We start from the raw sequence: 24,213 nt of genomic DNA on the forward strand, positions 1-24,213 counted from the left end.
GAGGTTGAAGTGTTCTCCTACAGGTTTTTGTATATTGCCATTCCTAATATCTGATTTGTGTCCATTTATCTATTACAGATCCAGACTAACACGGCTACCCCTCTGATACTTAGCAGATGAAATATCTAAAATGTATACAAGAGATTTCTGAGGCAGACAGAGATTATGCAGATCAAGAAAATCTTACTATAGAATAAGATGAACAGAAATGGGAGTGTTGCTTCACCATAGAGAACTTTATTCTTGATTGCCTAATTTTTAAATATAAAGTACTCAATGAGAAATTCTATGTGGCCTTTGATAGAATCAAAAACTGGTTTGAAGTTTACAGTCAGACATTTCAGGACAGCTTGGTTCAAACTAGAATTTACCCAAGCACATTATGCCTTCTCAGATCTGTGTGTGACCTCACTAAGGCCAGAATTAGAGAAGGAAGGCAAGGTGACTCCACCAGCATTTTCGGGAATTTCAAAGGGGGGCTAGATTAAGCGGAGATGCCTTCTGGCTCTTTATTTAATATATATTTTTTAATATTAATAACAAAAGAAAAAATAAAGGAGCTTGTTTTTTTTGTTATTCTTAGGTGGACCGAAGTGTTGGGTAGTGCTGTACATTTGGTTAATTTTGCAATTAGTTATCAAGCTAAAACGCAGTCTCGTGGGGCTGCAGACTACTGAAAAACTGTATTGGATTACTTTTGAAGGTGATAATGGCTCCGCCTGCTCAATTCCAAGGTTACACCAAGCACTAGGGAATTAGCCCTATGCCTTGTTGCTAAAATGCAAGAAGACATCGACTAGGTTTATAGCTACTAAGGCAACACCTTGGCTTTCTGCAGTTAAAACCTCCCAGGTCCAGGGACGACATTTGCAGTTTTCAACAATCCCAGCACTGGAGAAGGGGCGGGGATTGGAGGGACAACGTGGGCCTGGGGCAGCGTGGCCCTGGCAGATCTAGGGCTTCCACGGTCCGGGACCCGCTGCCGGCGGGCACGAAGCTAGTCTGCAGCTTGTTTCCTCACTGTTAGGCGAAGCCTAATGACATGAACATCTGGGACTGAGAATGTCCGAACCACTCAGCACTGAGCCCCCAGGGACTGCATCCTGCTGAGCTGGCCCCTTGCGTGTGTGGCACGAGGGCGGGGGCGCGCTGGGCCCCGCCCAGAGACAGGCACTGAAGCTCGCTTGTGCCATGCAGGGGAGGGGCTGTCTCGGCAGTGGCTTTGTCCCTGCAAAGCAGTGGTTCCCAAACTGGTGTTTGTGAACCCCTGGGGGTTCACGAAATGTTATTAGGGGTTCTCGGGGAAAAAAAATCCCTAATGGCAGTGTGATGGTGCAGTTCTGGAGGGACCCAACTGAGAGTGCCAATTCAGGACCAATTGCTTAAACAGGGCAGTTACAACCCAAGGCTGGGGTTTCTCCACCTCTGAGGCAAACCAAACCAGCCAGACAAAAAGGACTTTGTTTTCACCCCACTGGCTAACCACAAGTCACACAAGCAATTTCCATAGACACTCCAGTCTCCCAGTATCACCACCAGAGCCACTCGTCCTAGGGGTGAATGGTTATGAAAACCAACACCCCAATAAAAGAAAAAGGCTCTCTTGATCCTGTCAGGGACTCTACCCCAGACGGCAAAGTTCGTTGTCTGACCGCGAGAGAGACAGGCAACACCAGCAAGGTCCGATCAAAAGCTCTTTATTGACAAGTGCGCACATCAATAGAGAGCAGCTCGTCTCCCGAGAGAACCAGCCCCCTCTTTACATCTTAGTATAAGCCTATATAGACAGTTCCGTCGCGTCATAAATTATTCACTGGAGCAACCCACCCCCTTCTTCTAACAACTAGAAACTAGACACCTTTAGTATACATGCATGCCTAAAGTTAGAAATGTAGGGGAGTTAAAAACAAACAAAGAACAAAACCAGGGAGTGAAAACAAGGAGGCTGGGAAACTAGGGCTCTTATCAGTTCTTCGAAGAGCTGCCCGAACACAGCACATCTGGTACTATGCCAGGAATGCAGCTTCTCTTTTATCTTACTTTTTCCCAGCGCTTGTGAGACATGCTGCTGCTTCTCAGTGTTTTCCACTCAGGGATTACCCACAAACCTCTGTTAGCCTGACTTTGGTCAGGCTGGCATACCTGGTTTTGTCTGCTATATCTTTATTCAGGCCTAACAATCCCCCCTTTGTCCCTCGAGGACCATAATGGGACTCTTGGGACACATATCCATTTAAGAATTGTACGGGGGAGGCTAGTAAACCATGACCCAAGGTCTGAGTGGAGGTCCTTAAAACTAAAAGTGTGATCAAGAGATATAGCATGGAAAACAACAGCAAGATTCTTAATAGCTTGTAAATCTTTGTCAATTAAGCCAGAGTGATTAACAGCAAAGCAACATTTTTCCCCGATGCGAGCACAAGCCCCTCCCTAATTTAGCATCCATGGCATTTAGCACACGTCTATTTTGCAAAGTTACTTCTGCTACTTCATCAGTCTTTCGCTGCAACTTTTGGAAAGCGTCTATTAATGCATTAGCTGTTTTTTTCAAGCTTTGCAGAAATATTTACAACTGCTCTCTTGAGCTTAGCCACCCACAATCCAGGAATGAGTGCACGGACAAAAAAGTGGAATCCTGCTTGTCTGACAACTAAGGGATTGGGGCACTGAGCATAAATCAGTTAGGTATACCAAGTGGTCTAATTTCCCAGATGTTTCGGTGAATAATCCAGTTTCATGTGCATCCTCCCCATGGACCCGTCAGGATTCGGTATGTGGAAGCCCACACCCCCCGGTCCAAATGCTTGGAAGGAGCACTGTAAATGTTTACACTTCCACCCAGAAAGTCTTTAGTATATCTCCATGACCACAGATCAGATGGTACTCCTGATGTGTCTGTAAGGGCAGTGGGCCAAGTCTGGTACTCAAGATCACTCCGAATGGCCATCAGCTGGTCATTCAGGAAATTCTGAATCTCCAAACATACTAGATCCCACTGCAATGCCTTCCCAGCCTCAGTGATATTTAATACCATCTTTCCTTGGTGTAGTACTATATTACATTTGTTATTTAACTATTTTTAGGTACTTTTAAAAGGCATTGACATTAATAGCATAGGAGGGGGTTACATTATTAGTCACTGGAATGGTTTCAGTACAGGTAAAATTTCCAGTGGCAGAACAAACTCTTCGGGTACTTGTTATTTAAAATCCAATACATGCTGAAGAATTTATCCAGAACACAGGGCACAGCCTGTAGAATATACCCCAAAATCCAATCAATACCACATTCCCAAGCATGGGTCCCACAAATTTTTTCTGCCAGTGTACAATTCTTTGTTTCTTCACCAGGGTCAGTTCTTAATGTCCTTTCTAGTCAGGAATTCCTGGACTTTAGCAATTTCAGTGGAGTGAGTGTTTCTTCTTCTTTCCCAAAACAGTCGTGGTGCAGCATCATATAGGGGAGAGGTTACTAGCACATCACCCTGTAATGGTTTTGCTTTTTTTAGAAAAATTCAAAGGCACAGTAGATCTGTCAGTGGATAAGAGAGAGGTTACTAGCACTTCACCTTGTACTTTTTTCCTACTGTCCAGAAGGCACAGTGGAGCTAGAAGGTGAAATAGGCTAATCATCAGTAGGAGAATTCTCCCAATGTGGAGGGGTCTTTTTGCACTGAGAATCTTGGGTCCAAGCAGTCAGTCTTTGGCACTTCACAGCGGTGTTGGTAGTCATCAGGACTTAAGAGCCTTTCCAGCATGGAGCCAAGGCAGTCTTTCGTTGGTGGACCTTTATATCAATCCTGTCTCCTGGTTGTAAGGAGTGGCAGGGCTGCTAGGGTCTTTGGGTAGCGATTCCTTACCTGTGAGAAAAGAAACTTAACACATTTCATTAGTGCCTGGCAGTGTTTTTCAGATCTCATAGCTGCATGGGCAAATTCAAGCTCTCCTTTTCCTGGTTGTTAACCAAGTCTTAACTGTGAGTAGTGTCCTTGAATGGAGTCAGTGTCTTATCTATAGCCTGAGCTTGCTATTTTATTTTATTTTATTTTTTTCAGTTAATTCATTCTGTTCTTTGTCCTTCTTTCCTTCCTGGCTTCTTTTAACCTGCAAAGGAAACTTTCACTTTTTACTTATACACCTTTTTCCCAACAATGAACACCTACACATTGTCATTATACAGTACATTAGTCTTATTATTCAATATATGCCACACATAACCTTTTACTAAAATAACCTTATTACAGAGCTTTCGAGCAACAAGCCAGGACAAGCACACCCACTTTGAGGAGTTCACTCAATACAACCTCTAGTCCAATAGCCTTCCACCATCCCCAGCCCTCTGGCTAGAAATCTGAGGTAGCCAGAAAGATCCCATGTACAATATGGGGAGTGGGTTAACTTTTCATGTCTTTGCTTTCAAAGACTGTTGGTATGCAAATTTTAGCAACAATTTTTGCAATTAACAATTTGACCAATAAAGTTTCTTTTCCTTACTTAAGGAAATGCATTAGACTTTAATATATCACATTTTCCTGATTTATCTAAACACTTTGTATTCCAAGTTGAACAAAACAAGTACGTGCATTTTAATTTAACCTTTATATTTGATTTTAAACTAGACTATTTTATAAAAATATTAAACACAAAAATTCCAGCCACAAGACAAACACCACAAGACAGAACATAGAACACAAAACATAATTTCTATTGTGCTAGTAAATGCATGGTAAGTTGAATGCTGTTTAGCTGGCATCAGTTTTCTCTGATTATCTGAAAGACAAAAAAAACAGAGGTCTACCCCTTCTGGGCAGACAATCATTGCTTAAAATAGACAAATACCCTTGTTGATTTCAGGAAAAACAGAGGAATTATCCCATATTTTATGTGTTTCATAGGCAGCCCAGGTTTCAGTGGCTCCTACCTTATCAGTTAGATAATTTGCATTAATACAGATGCTTTATGGCTTGCTTTTTACTTTTAACTGTTGCTTTCAAACACTGAAAGAAAACATCACTACTTATAGTGCCCTTACAGCCTAATAAAATTTCAATTACATAGCACTATATACATTCTTCAGCTAATTTAACTAAATTCTAAATGATTGCAATTAACAATTTCTTTGCCTCAGTTTATTTACGAACATTTCAAAGACACCAAGAACTTTCCTCTTTAGCATTTTTACAAAGTTCAACTGCTGTTTTCTTCAGCAACTACAGAGTTAACTTCTCACTTTCCCTTAAATCACTTGCTTGTCTCCCAACAGCCACTTTTATCAACTCAAATCACCATTCCAAGTAAGTCCTGGGTATTTGAAATCCCCATGCTTACACTTACTTACTCCTTCCTTCCACTACACCCTTAAAGTTTTCCAACCTGTTTTCCAATCTCTCTGTCTGTTGCCTGCCCACCTGGGCCCGATCCTGCTTTTCTCACTGAACCGTCCCTTCCATAGGCACCAACTTGTTCCACTACCAGTTTAGCTAGGAGGGTGGGCTTCTCAACTAGCCCCCACCCCTCCTGGTCTCTTGCCTTAGACATTCTTACTTACAAGACTACCCGAGTCCTCCTTCATGAGGCTTGCCACCTGGATGAAGACACATGGCCCATTGGGCAAAGGCCATTTACTTAACATATAATTTGAAGGACTATTCTTAGAGGGTTTACCCAGAGACTCATTCATCTGTTTGACACTTAAACAGAAAAGAGAATTACACAGAGCGCAGAGGGAATTACAATTTAAGCCAGACTTTCCTACTTCTATACACTGACCGCTACAGGAGACGGGACAGAAGGATCTTAATTCCACCTCAGAACTCTCTCGCACACATGGCTTCCACTCCGAGGAATTACGAACGAGAGGTTCAGTTCCGCCCACACTCCTAACACCCAAATGAACAGAGCCAAAAAAACAACAGTAACTGGTTAAATAGAACAGAACCAGAACCAGATAGTGTTTCTTTATCCTATTAGGACTCACTTTTACTCATGCAGTTCTCAGCATATAACACCAACAGTACCAAGCAAAGCAAACACAAAATAACAAGGGTAAAACAAATAGATGGTGTAAATTCTGCAGGGCTCCCCGCTTCTTAATTGCTCACCAAACTGTGACAAATTTCTGTTACCAATCTATCCCTCGTGTCAGGTGATCAGGCTGACACTACAGGATCGTTGGGGGAAGATAAAGAAAACACACCATATAACTGAATTTTAAAGCTTCATTAATAAAATAATAAAACAACAACGGAGAGTGTTGGGAACGCTCCCACATCACTCAGGAAAATATTAATGCCCCAAGCCCGAAGCTCCTTTCATACTCACACGTACGTTCAGACTGGCCACTTCTGTGTATAATGTTCAGAGGAGGGGGAGAGGTGGAAGGGAGATTATCCTGTATACAGCTTGTCCAGAATTTCCAACATGCTTCTGCTCTTGGGAGGGCTGTTCTCTTACACCCTGGAATCTCCTGCGGCGTCTCCTTCAGAGATTCCAGTCCAGGTCGGCTGCCTGTGGCTTCTTTGGTGTCACCAAGCCACACCGACTCCAGGGTCACAAAGGCACTCTGTTGGATCTTACTGGACAGTTAAGCTTTGCAAATGTAATTTCAGTTCTGTAACTTGTATTTCCTTTGCTTCGCCTCTGTCTATATTTTTTCCTTCACAGCCAGCTGGGGCCGAAAGCAGCCCTCCCTGCACCAAGCACAGTCCGCGCCGATTCCTGACCCTGAACGCAGAGCAATCCCCTCCTTCCATCCCGGGGCCAAGATGATTTTTAAATTAACCCGTTCCTTATGTCTTTTTCTTTCTTTTTCTCTTTCCCATTAAACATTCTAGTAGCAATGCTAACTACTTTAGACAAACTTTTCCCTTGCGTACCATCTGGATGCTCTCTAAATCTCTTTGCAATATCCTTTGCACATTGTGACATGAAAACCATTTTAACCATCTCCTTTCCATGATCAGTTTCAGGATTTAAATTCCCATGCTTTTTAACTTCACAAATCAGTCGAGCACAAAGTCAGAGAGGTGCTTATCTGGATGCTGAACACAAGCAGTCACCTTGCTCCAATTTGGAGTAGCCTCCCCTGCATCTCTAATACCATTCAAAACAGCTTTTAAAAATCCATCCAACTTTGTCTTTTGAGCTGGATTATTGGGATTCCAGTTAGGGTCAGTAATTAGCCAAGGTGCATTCAAATGAGCTGCAGATTTTTCTTTTACTTTTTGTCTTTCATCTTCTGTCATGAGAGTATCTAATAACTGATTTACATTTGCCCAGGTGGGCACATGAGTGAAAAAGATTTTGCAGAACATTCTTTCCACTGCCTCAGGATTGTCTCATAAGTGAGGCATAGTGCACTGCCAGTTAAACAAATCTGAAGTTGCAAACAGGGTATGGGTAAAACCATCTCATGTTCCCCAGCAACCAGTAGAACCAGATAAGTTCTCAAAGAGGCTTGTAATATCAGGGGTGTCTCAGAAACATTCTCCCTCATGGAGTTAAGTAACCTAGTGGGGGTCCACAAGGGCAAGGACAAGAGCTGCTGTAATATTGGGGGTGTTTGAAAAGCAGTCCCTGACCAAGTTTGCAAAAGGCTGGCTGGAGGCTGCACAGAGAGGGTGAGGCTGTCTGATTCCTCTGAAGATGAGGGACCATCACTCTGAGCTCCCCCTTGATTGTCCTCTGTCCCTGAACTGTCCCTAACCTGCTTTTGAATCCTTGCACTCCATCAGACGGGGAAGAACAGGAACAAAATTGTCCTCCTCCCGGTGCGGCTCTGGTGCATATGGTGGGGGATTTTTTTTACAAGAACTCTCCATACAAACAGCTTCAAAAGCTACCCGTCCCTCCATGGGTTTATAATTATACCATACAAACAAGTAATCCATTTGTTCCGGCCTAAGATCAACCAAAACATCCCTTAAGGAGTTCATCCTATCTGTGGAAAAGGTTTCACCCTCCGGCCAGTCTCTAGTCAGGGGCAAATGAAAGGTAAATGATGGCCATTGGATCCAACACAGATTTCTCATCTTAAATTTAACTAGACCAGCTGTCTCAGAAATCTCTTTCCAATCTCTAAGTATCAGAGACAACGGGGCGTCCCCCGGGCACTTATTGCCAACTTGTCCCATTTTAATGAAGGGACTCTAACCCCTCTTCCCCGCGTCGAGGTAAAGGGACTCTAACCCCCACCTCCCCACGTCGAGCTCTCACTTACCTCTCCAGGGACTTGAATACCTGGACTGGGACTCAAACCCAGACAACTTGGATCCTGCGCAAACCTGGACTGGGACTCTAACCCAGACCTGGACTGGGACTCTAACCCAGACCTAAGTAGTCAGGGACTCTAACCCCGACAACCTGGACCCTACTCAACGGGTAGGTGGACATTGCTGGATTTCTACGAGCTTCAGCTGGTTCACAGAACACGCCTTATCGCCAACGCAGAGATCAGATCACCAGGCAAGGCTCCTCTAAACTGGAGGATGCGCGCTGCGTTGCCTCAGGGTCCGATCCCCCGCCGGAGAGTCAGACGGGTCCCAGCGGAGTCGCCAAAGATGTCAGGGACTCTACCCCAGACGGCAAAGTTCGTTGTCTGACCGCGAGAGAGACAGGCAACACCAGCAAGGTCCGATCAAAAGCTCTTTATTGACAAGTGCACACATCAATAGAGAGCAGCTCGTCTCCCGAGAGAACCAGCCCCCTCTTTACATCTTAGTATAAGCCTATATAGACAGTTCCGTCGCGTCATAAATTATTCACTGGAGCAACCCACCCCCTTCTTCTAACAACTAGAAACTAGACACCTTTAGTATACATGCATGCCTAAAGTTAGAAATGTAGGGGAGTTAAAAACAAACAAAGAACAAAACCAGGGAGTGAAAACAAGGAGGCTGGGAAACTAGGGCTCTTATCAGTTCTTCGAAGGAGCTGCCCGAACGCAGCACATCTGGTACTATGCCAGGAATGCAGCTTCTCTCTCATCTCACTTTTTCCCAGCGCTTGTGAGACATGCTGCTGCTTCTCAGTGTTTTCCACTCAGGGATTACCCACAAACCTCTGTTAGCCTGACTTTGGTCAGGTTGGCATACCTGGTTTTGTCTGCTATATCTTTATTCAGGCCTAACAATCCCCCCTTTGTCCCTCGAGGACCATAATGGGACTCTTGGGACACATATCCATTTAAGAATTGTACGGGGGAGGCTAGTAAACCATGACCCAAGGTCTGAGTGGAGGTCCTTAAAACTAAAAGTGTGATCAAGAGATATAGCATGGAAAACAACAGCAAGATTCTTAATAGCTTGTAAATCTTTGTCAATTAAGCCAGAGTGATTAACAGCAAAGCAACATTTTTCCCCGATGCGAGCACAAGCCCCTCCCTAATTTAGCATCCATGGCATTTAGCACACGTCTATTTTGCAAAGTTACTTCTGCTACTTCATCAGTCTTTCGCTGCAACTTTTGGAAAGCGTCTATTAATGCATTAGCTGTTTTTTTCAAGCTTTGCAGAAATATTTACAACTGCTCTCTTGAGCTTAGCCACCCACAATCCAGGAATGAGTGCACGGACAAAAAAGTGGAATCCTGCTTGTCTGACAACTAAGGGATTGGGGCACTGAGCATAAATCAGTTAGGTATACCAAGTGGTCTAATTTCCCAGATGTTTCGGTGAATAATCCAGTTTCATGTGCATCCTCCCCATGGACCCGTCAGGATTCGGTATGTGGAAGCCCACACCCCCCGGTCCAAATGCTTGGAAGGAGCACTGTAAATGTTTACACTTCCACCCAGAAAGTCTTTAGTATATCTCCATGACCACAGATCAGATGGTACTCCTGATGTGTCTGTAAGGGCAGTGGGCCAAGTCTGGTACTCAAGATCACTCCGAATGGCCATCAGCTGGTCATTCAGGAAATTCTGAATCTCCAAACATACTAGATCCCACTGCAATGCCTTCCCAGCCTCAGTGATATTTAATACCATCTTTCCTTGGTGTAGTACTATATTACATTTGTTATTTAACTATTTTTAGGTACTTTTAAAAGGCATTGACATTAATAGCATAGGAGGGGGTTACATTATTAGTCACTGGAATGGTTTCAGTACAGGTAAAATTTCCAGTGGCAGAACAAACTCTTCGGGTACTTGTTATTTAAAATCCAATACATGCTGAAGAATTTATCCAGAACACAGGGCACAGCCTGTAGAATATACCCCAAAATCCAATCAATACCACATTCCCAAGCATGGGTCCCACAAATTTTTTCTGCCAGTGTACAATTCTTTGTTTCTTCACCAGGGTCAGTTCTTAATGTCCTTTCTAGTCAGGAATTCCTGGACTTTAGCAATTTCAGTGGAGTGAGTGTTTCTTCTTCTTTCCCAAAACAGTCGTGGTGCAGCATCATATAGGGGAGAGGTTACTAGCACATCACCCTGTAATGGTTTTGCTTTTTTTAGAAAAATTCAAAGGCACAGTAGATCTGTCAGTGGATAAGAGAGAGGTTACTAGCACTTCACCTTGTACTTTTTTCCTACTGTCCAGAAGGCACAGTGGAGCTAGAAGGTGAAATAGGCTAATCATCAGTAGGAGAATTCTCCCAATGTGGAGGGGTCTTTTTGCACTGAGAATCTTGGGTCCAAGCAGTCAGTCTTTGGCACTTCACAGCGGTGTTGGTAGTCATCAGGACTTAAGAGCCTTTCCAGCATGGAGCCAAGGCAGTCTTTCGTTGGTGGACCTTTATATCAATCCTGTCTCCTGGTTGTAAGGAGTGGCAGGGCTGCTAGGGTCTTTGGGTAGCGATTCCTTACCTGTGAGAAAAGAAACTTAACACATTTCATTAGTGCCTGGCAGTGTTTTTCAGATCTCATAGCTGCATGGGCAAATTCAAGCTCTCCTTTTCCTGGTTGTTAACCAAGTCTTAACTGTGAGTAGTGTCCTTGAATGGAGTCAGTGTCTTATCTATAGCCTGAGCTTGCTATTTTATTTTATTTTATTTTTTTCAGTTAATTCATTCTGTTCTTTGTCCTTCTTTCCTTCCTGGCTTCTTTTAACCTGCAAAGGAAACTTTCACTTTTTACTTATACACCTTTTTCCCAACAATGAACACCTACACATTGTCATTATACAGTACATTAGTCTTATTATTCAATATATGCCACACATAACCTTTTACTAAAATAACCTTATTACAGAGCTTTCGAGCAACAAGCCAGGACAAGCACACCCACTTTGAGGAGTTCACTCAATACAACCTCTAGTCCAATAGCCTTCCACCATCCCCAGCCCTCTGGCTAGAAATCTGAGGTAGCCAGAAAGATCCCATGTACAATATGGGGAGTGGGTTAACTTTTCATGTCTTTGCTTTCAAAGACTGTTGGTATGCAAATTTTAGCAACAATTTTTGCAATTAACAATTTGACCAATAAAGTTTCTTTTCCTTACTTAAGGAAATGCATTAGACTTTAATATATCACATTTTCCTGATTTATCTAAACACTTTGTATTCCAAGTTGAACAAAACAAGTACGTGCATTTTAATTTAACCTTTATATTTGATTTTAAACTAGACTATTTTATAAAAATATTAAACACAAAAATTCCAGCCACAAGACAAACACCACAAGACAGAACATAGAACACAAAACATAATTTCTATTGTGCTAGTAAATGCATGGTAAGTTGAATGCTGTTTAGCTGGCATCAGTTTTCTCTGATTATCTGAAAGACAAAAAAAACAGAGGTCTACCCCTTCTGGGCAGACAATCATTGCTTAAAATAGACAAATACCCTTGTTGATTTCAGGAAAAACAGAGGAATTATCCCATATTTTATGTGTTTCATAGGCAGCCCAGGTTTCAGTGGCTCCTACCTTATCAGTTAGATAATTTGCATTAATACAGATGCTTTATGGCTTGCTTTTTACTTTTAACTGTTGCTTTCAAACACTGAAAGAAAACATCACTACTTATAGTGCCCTTACAGCCTAATAAAATTTCAATTACATAGCACTATATACATTCTTCAGCTAATTTAACTAAATTCTAAATGATTGCAATTAACAATTTCTTTGCCTCAGTTTATTTACGAACATTTCAAAGACACCAAGAACTTTCCTCTTTAGCATTTTTACAAAGTTCAACTGCTGTTTTCTTCAGCAACTACAGAGTTAACTTCTCACTTTCCCTTAAATCACTTGCTTGTCTCCCAACAGCCACTTTTATCAACTCAAATCACCATTCCAAGTAAGTCCTGGGTATTTGAAATCCCCATGCTTACACTTACTTACTCCTTCCTTCCACTACACCCTTAAAGTTTTCCAACCTGTTTTCCAATCTCTCTGTCTGTTGCCTGCCCACCTGGGCCCGATCCTGCTTTTCTCACTGAACCGTCCCTTCCATAGGCACCAACTTGTTCCACTACCAGTTTAGCTAGGAGGGTGGGCTTCTCAACTAGCCCCCACCCCTCCTGGTCTCTTGCCTTAGACATTCTTACTTACAAGACTACCCGAGTCCTCCTTCATGAGGCTTGCCACCTGGATGAAGACACATGGCCCATTGGGCAAAGGCCATTTACTTAACATATAATTTGAAGGACTATTCTTAGAGGGTTTACCCAGAGACTCATTCATCTGTTTGACACTTAAACAGAAAAGAGAATTACACAGAGCGCAGAGGGAATTACAATTTAAGCCAGACTTTCCTACTTCTATACACTGACCGCTACAGGAGACGGGACAGAAGGATCTTAATTCCACCTCAGAACTCTCTCGCACACATGGCTTCCACTCCGAGGAATTACGAACGAGAGGTTCAGTTCCGCCCACACTCCTAACACCCAAATGAACAGAGCCAAAAAAACAACAGTAACTGGTTAAATAGAACAGAACCAGAACCAGATAGTGTTTCTTTATCCTATTAGGACTCACTTTTACTCATGCAGTTCTCAGCATATAACACCAACAGTACCAAGCAAAGCAAACACAAAATAACAAGGGTAAAACAAATAGATGGTGTAAATTCTGCAGGGCTCCCCGCTTCTTAATTGCTCACCAAACTGTGACAAATTTCTGTTACCAATCTATCCCTCGTGTCAGGTGATCAGGCTGACACTACAGGATCGTTGGGGGAAGATAAAGAAAACACACCATATAACTGAATTTTAAAGCTTCATTAATAAAATAATAAAACAACAACGGAGAGTGTTGGGAACGCTCCCACATCACTCAGGAAAATATTAATGCCCCAAGCCCGAAGCTCCTTTCATACTCACACGTACGTTCAGACTGGCCACTTCTGTGTATAATGTTCAGAGGAGGGGGAGAGGTGGAAGGGAGATTATCCTGTATACAGCTTGTCCAGAATTTCCAACATGCTTCTGCTCTTGGGAGGGCTGTTCTCTTACACCCTGGAATCTCCTGCGGCGTCTCCTTCAGAGATTCCAGTCCAGGTCGGCTGCCTGTGGCTTCTTTGGTGTCACCAAGCCACACCGACTCCAGGGTCACAAAGGCACTCTGTTGGATCTTACTGGACAGTTAAGCTTTGCAAATGTAATTTCAGTTCTGTAACTTGTATTTCCTTTGCTTCGCCTCTGTCTATATTTTTTCCTTCACAGCCAGCTGGGGCCGAAAGCAGCCCCTCCCTGCACCAAGCACAGTCCGCGCCGATTCCTGACCCTGAACGCAGAGCAATCCCCTCCTTCCATCCCGGGGCCAAGATGATTTTTAAATTAACCCGTTCCTTATGTCTTTTTCTTTCTTTTTCTCTTTCCCATTAAACATTCTAGTAGCAATGCTAACTACTTTAGACAAACTTTTCCCTTGCGTACCATCTGGATGCTCTCTAAATCTCTTTGCAATATCCTTTGCACATTGTGACATGAAAACCATTTTAACCATCTCCTTTCCATGATCAGTTTCAGGATTTAAATTCCCATGCTTTTTAACTTCACAAATCAGTCGAGCACAAAAGTCAGAGAGGTGCTTATCTGGATGCTGAACACAAGCAGTCACCTTGCTCCAATTTGGAATAGCCTCCCCTGCATCTCTAATACCATTCAAAACAGCTTTTAAAAATCCATCCAACTTTGTCTTTTGAGCTGGATTATTGGGATTCCAGTTAGGGTCAGTAATTAGCCAAGGTGCATTCAAATGAGCTGCAGATTTTTCTTTTACTTTTTGTCTTTCATCTTCTGTCATGAGAGTATCTAATAACTGATTTACATTTGCCCAGGTGGGCACATGAGTGAAAAAGATTTTGCAGAACATTCTTTCCACTGCCTCAGGATTGTCTCATAAGTGAGGCATAGTGCACTGCCAGTTAAACAAATCTGAAGTTGCAAACAGGGTATGGGTAAAACCATCTCATGTTCCCCAGCAACCAGTAGAACCAGATAAGTTCTCAAAGAGGCTTGTAATATCAGGGGTGTCTCAGAAACATTCTCCCTCATGGAGTTAAGTAACCTAGTGGGGGTCCACAAGGGCAAGGACAAGAGCTGCTGTAATATTGGGGGTGTTTGAAAAGCAGTCCCTGACCAAGTTTGCAAAAGGCTGGCTGGAGGCTGCACAGAGAGGGTGAGGCTGTCTGATTCCTCTGAAGATGAGGGACCATCACTCTGAGCTCCCCCTTGATTGTCCTCTGTCCCTGAACTGTCCCTAACCTGCTTTTGAATCCTTGCACTCCATCAGACGGGGAAGAACAGGAACAAAATTGTCCTCCTCCCGGTGCGGCTCTGGTGCATATGGTGGGGGATTTTTTTTACAAGAACTCTCCATACAAACAGCTTCAAAAGCTACCCGTCCCTCCATGGGTTTATAATTATACCATACAAACAAGTAATCCATTTGTTCCGGCCTAAGATCAACCAAAACATCCCTTAAGGAGTTCATCCTATCTGTGGAAAAGGTTTCACCCTCCGGCCAGTCTCTAGTCAGGGGCAAATGAAAGGTAAATGATGGCCATTGGATCCAACACAGATTTCTCATCTTAAATTTAACTAGACCAGCTGTCTCAGAAATCTCTTTCCAATCTCTAAGTATCAGAGACAACGGGGCGTCCCCCGGGCACTTATTGCCAACTTGTCCCATTTTAATGAAGGGACTCTAACCCCTCTTCCCCGCGTCGAGGTAAAGGGACTCTAACCCCCACCTCCCCACGTCGAGCTCTCACTTACCTCTCCAGGGACTTGAATACCTGGACTGGGACTCAAACCCAGACAACTTGGATCCTGCGCAAACCTGGACTGGGACTCTAACCCAGACCTGGACTGGGACTCTAACCCAGACCTAAGTAGTCAGGGACTCTAACCCCGACAACCTGGACCCTACTCAACGGGTAGGTGGACATTGCTGGATTTCTACGAGCTTCAGCTGGTTCACAGAACACGCCTTATCGCCAACGCAGAGATCAGATCACCAGGCAAGGCTCCTCTAAACTGGAGGATGCGCGCTGCGTTGCCTCAGGGTCCGATCCCCCGCCGGAGAGTCAGACGGGTCCCAGCGGAGTCGCCAAAGATGTCAGGGACTCTACCCCAGACGGCAAAGTTCGTTGTCTGACCGCGAGAGAGACAGGCAACACCAGCAAGGTCCGATCAAAAGCTCTTTATTGACAAGTGCACACATCAATAGAGAGCAGCTCGTCTCCCGAGAGAACCAGCCCCCTCTTTACATCTTAGTATAAGCCTATATAGACAGTTCCGTCGCGTCATAAATTATTCACTGGAGCAACCCACCCCCTTCTTCTAACAACTAGAAACTAGACACCTTTAGTATACATGCATGCCTAAAGTTAGAAATGTAGGGGAGTTAAAAACAAACAAAGAACAAAACCAGGGAGTGAAAACAAGGAGGCTGGGAAACTAGGGCTCTTATCAGTTCTTCGAAGGAGCTGCCCGAACGCAGCACATCTGGTACTATGCCAGGAATGCAGCTTCTCTCTCATCTCACTTTTTCCCAGCGCTTGTGAGACATGCTGCTGCTTCTCAGTGTTTTCCACTCAGGGATTACCCACAAACCTCTGTTAGCCTGACTTTGGTCAGGTTGGCATACCTGGTTTTGTCTGCTATATCTTTATTCAGGCCTAACAATCCCCCCTTTGTCCCTCGAGGACCATAATGGGACTCTTGGGACACATATCCATTTAAGAATTGTACGGGGGAGGCTAGTAAACCATGACCCAAGGTCTGAGTGGAGGTCCTTAAAACTAAAAGTGTGATCAAGAGATATAGCATGGAAAACAACAGCAAGATTCTTAATAGCTTGTAAATCTTTGTCAATTAAGCCAGAGTGATTAACAGCAAAGCAACATTTTTCCCCGATGCGAGCACAAGCCCCTCCCTAATTTAGCATCCATGGCATTTAGCACACGTCTATTTTGCAAAGTTACTTCTGCTACTTCATCAGTCTTTCGCTGCAACTTTTGGAAAGCGTCTATTAATGCATTAGCTGTTTTTTTCAAGCTTTGCAGAAATATTTACAACTGCTCTCTTGAGCTTAGCCACCCACAATCCAGGAATGAGTGCACGGACAAAAAAGTGGAATCCTGCTTGTCTGACAACTAAGGGATTGGGGCACTGAGCATAAATCAGTTAGGTATACCAAGTGGTCTAATTTCCCAGATGTTTCGGTGAATAATCCAGTTTCATGTGCATCCTCCCCATGGACCCGTCAGGATTCGGTATGTGGAAGCCCACACCCCCCGGTCCAAATGCTTGGAAGGAGCACTGTAAATGTTTACACTTCCACCCAGAAAGTCTTTAGTATATCTCCATGACCACAGATCAGATGGTACTCCTGATGTGTCTGTAAGGGCAGTGGGCCAAGTCTGGTACTCAAGATCACTCCGAATGGCCATCAGCTGGTCATTCAGGAAATTCTGAATCTCCAAACATACTAGATCCCACTGCAATGCCTTCCCAGCCTCAGTGATATTTAATACCATCTTTCCTTGGTGTAGTACTATATTACATTTGTTATTTAACTATTTTTAGGTACTTTTAAAAGGCATTGACATTAATAGCATAGGAGGGGGTTACATTATTAGTCACTGGAATGGTTTCAGTACAGGTAAAATTTCCAGTGGCAGAACAAACTCTTCGGGTACTTGTTATTTAAAATCCAATACATGCTGAAGAATTTATCCAGAACACAGGGCACAGCCTGTAGAATATACCCCAAAATCCAATCAATACCACATTCCCAAGCATGGGTCCCACAAATTTTTTCTGCCAGTGTACAATTCTTTGTTTCTTCACCAGGGTCAGTTCTTAATGTCCTTTCTAGTCAGGAATTCCTGGACTTTAGCAATTTCAGTGGAGTGAGTGTTTCTTCTTCTTTCCCAAAACAGTCGTGGTGCAGCATCATATAGGGGAGAGGTTACTAGCACATCACCCTGTAATGGTTTTGCTTTTTTTAGAAAAATTCAAAGGCACAGTAGATCTGTCAGTGGATAAGAGAGAGGTTACTAGCACTTCACCTTGTACTTTTTTCCTACTGTCCAGAAGGCACAGTGGAGCTAGAAGGTGAAATAGGCTAATCATCAGTAGGAGAATTCTCCCAATGTGGAGGGGTCTTTTTGCACTGAGAATCTTGGGTCCAAGCAGTCAGTCTTTGGCACTTCACAGCGGTGTTGGTAGTCATCAGGACTTAAGAGCCTTTCCAGCATGGAGCCAAGGCAGTCTTTCGTTGGTGGACCTTTATATCAATCCTGTCTCCTGGTTGTAAGGAGTGGCAGGGCTGCTAGGGTCTTTGGGTAGCGATTCCTTACCTGTGAGAAAAGAAACTTAACACATTTCATTAGTGCCTGGCAGTGTTTTTCAGATCTCATAGCTGCATGGGCAAATTCAAGCTCTCCTTTTCCTGGTTGTTAACCAAGTCTTAACTGTGAGTAGTGTCCTTGAATGGAGTCAGTGTCTTATCTATAGCCTGAGCTTGCTATTTTATTTTATTTTATTTTTTTCAGTTAATTCATTCTGTTCTTTGTCCTTCTTTCCTTCCTGGCTTCTTTTAACCTGCAAAGGAAACTTTCACTTTTTACTTATACACCTTTTTCCCAACAATGAACACCTACACATTGTCATTATACAGTACATTAGTCTTATTATTCAATATATGCCACACATAACCTTTTACTAAAATAACCTTATTACAGAGCTTTCGAGCAACAAGCCAGGACAAGCACACCCACTTTGAGGAGTTCACTCAATACAACCTCTAGTCCAATAGCCTTCCACCATCCCCAGCCCTCTGGCTAGAAATCTGAGGTAGCCAGAAAGATCCCATGTACAATATGGGGAGTGGGTTAACTTTTCATGTCTTTGCTTTCAAAGACTGTTGGTATGCAAATTTTAGCAACAATTTTTGCAATTAACAATTTGACCAATAAAGTTTCTTTTCCTTACTTAAGGAAATGCATTAGACTTTAATATATCACATTTTCCTGATTTATCTAAACACTTTGTATTCCAAGTTGAACAAAACAAGTACGTGCATTTTAATTTAACCTTTATATTTGATTTTAAACTAGACTATTTTATAAAAATATTAAACACAAAAATTCCAGCCACAAGACAAACACCACAAGACAGAACATAGAACACAAAACATAATTTCTATTGTGCTAGTAAATGCATGGTAAGTTGAATGCTGTTTAGCTGGCATCAGTTTTCTCTGATTATCTGAAAGACAAAAAAAACAGAGGTCTACCCCTTCTGGGCAGACAATCATTGCTTAAAATAGACAAATACCCTTGTTGATTTCAGGAAAAACAGAGGAATTATCCCATATTTTATGTGTTTCATAGGCAGCCCAGGTTTCAGTGGCTCCTACCTTATCAGTTAGATAATTTGCATTAATACAGATGCTTTATGGCTTGCTTTTTTACTTTTAACTGTTGCTTTCAAACACTGAAAGAAAACATCACTACTTATAGTGCCCTTACAGCCTAATAAAATTTCAATTACATAGCACTATATACATTCTTCAGCTAATTTAACTAAATTCTAAATGATTGCAATTAACAATTTCTTTGCCTCAGTTTATTTACGAACATTTCAAAGACACCAAGAACTTTCCTCTTTAGCATTTTTACAAAGTTCAACTGCTGTTTTCTTCAGCAACTACAGAGTTAACTTCTCACTTTCCCTTAAATCACTTGCTTGTCTCCCAACAGCCACTTTTATCAACTCAAATCACCATTCCAAGTAAGTCCTGGGTATTTGAAATCCCCATGCTTACACTTACTTACTCCTTCCTTCCACTACACCCTTAAAGTTTTCCAACCTGTTTTCCAATCTCTCTGTCTGTTGCCTGCCCACCTGGGCCCGATCCTGCTTTTCTCACTGAACCGTCCCTTCCATAGGCACCAACTTGTTCCACTACCAGTTTAGCTAGGAGGGTGGGCTTCTCAACTAGCCCCCACCCCTCCTGGTCTCTTGCCTTAGACATTCTTACTTACAAGACTACCCGAGTCCTCCTTCATGAGGCTTGCCACCTGGATGAAGACACATGGCCCATTGGGCAAAGGCCATTTACTTAACATATAATTTGAAGGACTATTCTTAGAGGGTTTACCCAGAGACTCATTCATCTGTTTGACACTTAAACAGAAAAGAGAATTACACAGAGCGCAGAGGGAATTACAATTTAAGCCAGACTTTCCTACTTCTATACACTGACCGCTACAGGAGACGGGACAGAAGGATCTTAATTCCACCTCAGAACTCTCTCGCACACATGGCTTCCACTCCGAGGAATTACGAACGAGAGGTTCAGTTCCGCCCACACTCCTAACACCCAAATGAACAGAGCCAAAAAAACAACAGTAACTGGTTAAATAGAACAGAACCAGAACCAGATAGTGTTTCTTTATCCTATTAGGACTCACTTTTACTCATGCAGTTCTCAGCATATAACACCAACAGTACCAAGCAAAGCAAACACAAAATAACAAGGGTAAAACAAATAGATGGTGTAAATTCTGCAGGGCTCCCCGCTTCTTAATTGCTCACCAAACTGTGACAAATTTCTGTTACCAATCTATCCCTCGTGTCAGGTGATCAGGCTGACACTACAGGATCGTTGGGGGAAGATAAAGAAAACACACCATATAACTGAATTTTAAAGCTTCATTAATAAAATAATAAAACAACAACGGAGAGTGTTGGGAACGCTCCCACATCACTCAGGAAAATATTAATGCCCCAAGCCCGAAGCTCCTTTCATACTCACACGTACGTTCAGACTGGCCACTTCTGTGTATAATGTTCAGAGGAGGGGGAGAGGTGGAAGGGAGATTATCCTGTATACAGCTTGTCCAGAATTTCCAACATGCTTCTGCTCTTGGGAGGGCTGTTCTCTTACACCCTGGAATCTCCTGCGGCGTCTCCTTCAGAGATTCCAGTCCAGGTCGGCTGCCTGTGGCTTCTTTGGTGTCACCAAGCCACACCGACTCCAGGGTCACAAAGGCACTCTGTTGGATCTTACTGGACAGTTAAGCTTTGCAAATGTAATTTCAGTTCTGTAACTTGTATTTCCTTTGCTTCGCCTCTGTCTATATTTTTTCCTTCACAGCCAGCTGGGGCCGAAAGCAGCCCCTCCCTGCACCAAGCACAGTCCGCGCCGATTCCTGACCCTGAACGCAGAGCAATCCCCTCCTTCCATCCCGGGGCCAAGATGATTTTTAAATTAACCCGTTCCTTATGTCTTTTTCTTTCTTTTTCTCTTTCCCATTAAACATTCTAGTAGCAATGCTAACTACTTTAGACAAACTTTTCCCTTGCGTACCATCTGGATGCTCTCTAAATCTCTTTGCAATATCCTTTGCACATTGTGACATGAAAACCATTTTAACCATCTCCTTTCCATGATCAGTTTCAGGATTTAAATTCCCATGCTTTTTAACTTCACAAATCAGTCGAGCACAAAAGTCAGAGAGGTGCTTATCTGGATGCTGAACACAAGCAGTCACCTTGCTCCAATTTGGAATAGCCTCCCCTGCATCTCTAATACCATTCAAAACAGCTTTTAAAAATCCATCCAACTTTGTCTTTTGAGCTGGATTATTGGGATTCCAGTTAGGGTCAGTAATTAGCCAAGGTGCATTCAAATGAGCTGCAGATTTTTCTTTTACTTTTTGTCTTTCATCTTCTGTCATGAGAGTATCTAATAACTGATTTACATTTGCCCAGGTGGGCACATGAGTGAAAAAGATTTTGCAGAACATTCTTTCCACTGCCTCAGGATTGTCTCATAAGTGAGGCATAGTGCACTGCCAGTTAAACAAATCTGAAGTTGCAAACAGGGTATGGGTAAAACCATCTCATGTTCCCCAGCAACCAGTAGAACCAGATAAGTTCTCAAAGAGGCTTGTAATATCAGGGGTGTCTCAGAAACATTCTCCCTCATGGAGTTAAGTAACCTAGTGGGGGTCCACAAGGGCAAGGACAAGAGCTGCTGTAATATTGGGGGTGTTTGAAAAGCAGTCCCTGACCAAGTTTGCAAAAGGCTGGCTGGAGGCTGCACAGAGAGGGTGAGGCTGTCTGATTCCTCTGAAGATGAGGGACCATCACTCTGAGCTCCCCCTTGATTGTCCTCTGTCCCTGAACTGTCCCTAACCTGCTTTTGAATCCTTGCACTCCATCAGACGGGGAAGAACAGGAACAAAATTGTCCTCCTCCCGGTGCGGCTCTGGTGCATATGGTGGGGGATTTTTTTTACAAGAACTCTCCATACAAACAGCTTCAAAAGCTACCCGTCCCTCCATGGGTTTATAATTATACCATACAAACAAGTAATCCATTTGTTCCGGCCTAAGATCAACCAAAACATCCCTTAAGGAGTTCATCCTATCTGTGGAAAAGGTTTCACCCTCCGGCCAGTCTCTAGTCAGGGGCAAATGAAAGGTAAATGATGGCCATTGGATCCAACACAGATTTCTCATCTTAAATTTAACTAGACCAGCTGTCTCAGAAATCTCTTTCCAATCTCTAAGTATCAGAGACAACGGGGCGTCCCCCGGGCACTTATTGCCAACTTGTCCCATTTTAATGAAGGGACTCTAACCCCTCTTCCCCGCGTCGAGGTAAAGGGACTCTAACCCCCACCTCCCCACGTCGAGCTCTCACTTACCTCTCCAGGGACTTGAATACCTGGACTGGGACTCAAACCCAGACAACTTGGATCCTGCGCAAACCTGGACTGGGACTCTAACCCAGACCTGGACTGGGACTCTAACCCAGACCTAAGTAGTCAGGGACTCTAACCCCGACAACCTGGACCCTACTCAACGGGTAGGTGGACATTGCTGGATTTCTACGAGCTTCAGCTGGTTCACAGAACACGCCTTATCGCCAACGCAGAGATCAGATCACCAGGCAAGGCTCCTCTAAACTGGAGGATGCGCGCTGCGTTGCCTCAGGGTCCGATCCCCCGCCGGAGAGTCAGACGGGTCCCAGCGGAGTCGCCAAAGATGTCAGGGACTCTACCCCAGACGGCAAAGTTCGTTGTCTGACCGCGAGAGAGACAGGCAACACCAGCAAGGTCCGATCAAAAGCTCTTTATTGACAAGTGCACACATCAATAGAGAGCAGCTCGTCTCCCGAGAGAACCAGCCCCCTCTTTACATCTTAGTATAAGCCTATATAGACAGTTCCGTCGCGTCATAAATTATTCACTGGAGCAACCCACCCCCTTCTTCTAACAACTAGAAACTAGACACCTTTAGTATACATGCATGCCTAAAGTTAGAAATGTAGGGGAGTTAAAAACAAACAAAGAACAAAACCAGGGAGTGAAAACAAGGAGGCTGGGAAACTAGGGCTCTTATCAGTTCTTCGAAGGAGCTGCCCGAACGCAGCACATCTGGTACTATGCCAGGAATGCAGCTTCTCTCTCATCTCACTTTTTCCCAGCGCTTGTGAGACATGCTGCTGCTTCTCAGTGTTTTCCACTCAGGGATTACCCACAAACCTTTGTTAGCCTGACTTTGGTCAGGTTGGCATACCTGGTTTTGTCTGCTATATCTTTATTCAGGCCTAACAATCCCAAAGAATCAAGCCCCAGACCCAGGGCAATTTACAAATCAGATCTAATCCACAAATCACACTGTTGCCAATCCTTTAGAATCTAAAATCTAAAGGTTTATTCATAAAAGGGAAAAGATATAGATGAGAGCTAGAATTGGTTAAATGGAATCAATTATATACAGTAATGGCAAAATTCTTAGTTCAGGCTTGTAGCAGTGATGAAGTAAACTGCAGGTTTAAATCAAGTTTCTGGAGTACATCCCCCGCTGGGATGGGTCAACAGTCCTTTGTTCAGAGCTTCAATTTGTAGCAAAGTTCCTCCAGAGGTAAGAAGCACGATTGAAAACAAGATGGAGATGAGGCATCAGCCTTATATAGGCTTTTCCAGGTGTAAGAACCTCTTTGTTCTTACTGTGGAAAATTACAGCAAAATGGAGTCTGGAGTCACATGGGCAAGTCCCTGCATACTTTGCTGAGTTACAAGGTGTATCTGCCTCCTCTCCATGGGTCAATTGTGTAGCTGATGGCGCTTAATGGGCCATCAAGAAGGCTAGGCAGAGCTAATACTAACTTGTCTGGGATGTCTCCCAGAAGCACAGCACAAATTTGAAATACAGACAGTATAAAGCCAATACTCATAACTTCAACCACAAAATGATACATACATATAGACAGCATAATCATAGCCAGCAACCCATAACCTGGTCTTAGACACCTTATATGACCCCCTTTACATAAAATTTAGTGCCTGTACAGAACCTTGGTTGCAACTATGTTCTATATGGTCTCAGATTACATCAATAACGTCACAGGCAGTGAGAGCTGTCCCTAGGGACCCTGGGCAGAACAGGGCCAGCAGCCCAGAGCTCCTAGACTTCCAAGAGCTTAAGCAGATCAAAGCAATCTCTTGCCCATCTCTATCACACTGAGGAGATTTAAACTTCAAGACTCCTTTATAAGAAATGGAGAGGGAGATGGATATTTTTTGCTGTTTTTAAAATTAAATAGGCAGCTAATATTGTTTTTTTTTAAATTATTATGAAGAACAAGCTTAACCTTTGTTGTAACATTTGTTGTTTGCCTGGACTGCTCAAGACCTGAGTGCTTGTGTAGGAGGAACTCGAGTTGGCTTCTTAAATACCTTCACGCTGTTTCACGTCTGATACTCCTTGATGAAACATAGGAACCTCGATACAA

The 24,213-nt window shown here is 43.3% G+C and overlaps 3 long non-coding RNA genes across 7 annotated transcripts; all 3 read right to left on the reverse strand.

The window, feature by feature from the left end:
* Window positions 1-1,704: 1,704 nt before the first annotated feature.
* Window positions 1,705-23,033, reverse strand: LOC127049335 (uncharacterized). Of its 5 annotated transcripts, none has more exons than XR_007773918.1 (3): window positions 20,228-21,152; window positions 16,009-18,669; window positions 1,705-2,108 (listed from the first exon to the last, which is right to left on the reverse strand). It is a non-coding gene; the product is annotated as an uncharacterized LOC127049335 (long non-coding RNA). The 5 variants fall into 5 exon arrangements; XR_007773917.1 differs by having other exon boundaries at window positions 1,705-2,186; XR_007773916.1 differs by lacking the exons at window positions 1,705-2,108; window positions 20,228-21,152 and adding an exon at window positions 22,121-23,033 and having other exon boundaries at window positions 15,581-18,669.
* On the reverse strand, window positions 2,826-6,689 carry LOC127049336 (uncharacterized). The gene is made up of 2 exons (XR_007773920.1): window positions 6,327-6,689; window positions 2,826-4,769 (listed from the first exon to the last, which is right to left on the reverse strand). It is a non-coding gene; the product is annotated as an uncharacterized LOC127049336 (long non-coding RNA).
* On the reverse strand, window positions 8,630-13,265 carry LOC127049337 (uncharacterized). Its single transcript, XR_007773921.1, has 2 exons — window positions 12,926-13,265; window positions 8,630-10,808 (listed from the first exon to the last, which is right to left on the reverse strand). It is a non-coding gene; the product is annotated as an uncharacterized LOC127049337 (long non-coding RNA).
* Window positions 23,034-24,213: the final 1,180 nt, after the last annotated feature.

This window comes from Gopherus flavomarginatus, chromosome 4 (genome assembly GCF_025201925.1).
Source record: "Gopherus flavomarginatus isolate rGopFla2 chromosome 4, rGopFla2.mat.asm, whole genome shotgun sequence".
NCBI lineage: Eukaryota > Metazoa > Chordata > Testudines > Testudinidae > Gopherus > Gopherus flavomarginatus.